The following is a 693-nucleotide window of genomic DNA, read 5'->3' as shown; positions in this document are numbered from 1 at the left end:
GATATTTGGAGGTCGAGTTTTTTGGGTTGTTTTTTGTTTGTTTTTTGTTTTTTTTTTGCCCATTGTCCAGTTTGTATCTTTATAGATACAACTGTTTACTGGTTTAAAGGAGTGGGGAGGGTGGGGGGGGGGGGGTCGGGGTGGGGGGACTGAAAGCGCGTGACTTAAGCTTAAAAGTGACATTGAAACAAAAGGAACAATCGGATTTAATACCGCTTTGAGAATTTGATCACATTTATGACCGAATAATTCTGGTTATTTTTTTATTTTTTTTGGGGGATGTTGGCTGAAGAAGTGATTTGGGCCCGAAGCGTTCTGTCACAAAAAGTGTGTGTTCCATTGATCGTCATCGGGAGAGAAAACGAGTTAAGGAGTTTATAAACACACATAATATTGTTATTCTCCATCTTCCGTTTCTCTTTGGCCGGGGAGGATTAGATCAATTATTTCTTTTAAAAAGAGACAACATATTTAGACAGGCATTATGAGATTAACTCCTTTCATGCGTGGTTCGGTTAAACTCTAACTCTAAATCTCAAGCTATGCGGGGTATGTGGAGTGATTTTGTTTACAAATTAGCCATGTCCATTGTATAGGGAATGAGATTAGCGGAAGAGTAGCGTCGCTTGATTGGACGTCACCCATAGTCTGTGACGTCACCGCTTCCGCGAGGACGAGAGTCGCATGCGCACA

This window comes from Berghia stephanieae, chromosome 13 (genome assembly GCF_034508935.2).
Source record: "Berghia stephanieae isolate SIO BIC M18660-M18661 chromosome 13, UCSD_Bste_1.3, whole genome shotgun sequence".
NCBI lineage: Eukaryota > Metazoa > Mollusca > Gastropoda > Nudibranchia > Aeolidiidae > Berghia > Berghia stephanieae.
This window is presented reverse-complemented; position numbering follows the sequence as displayed.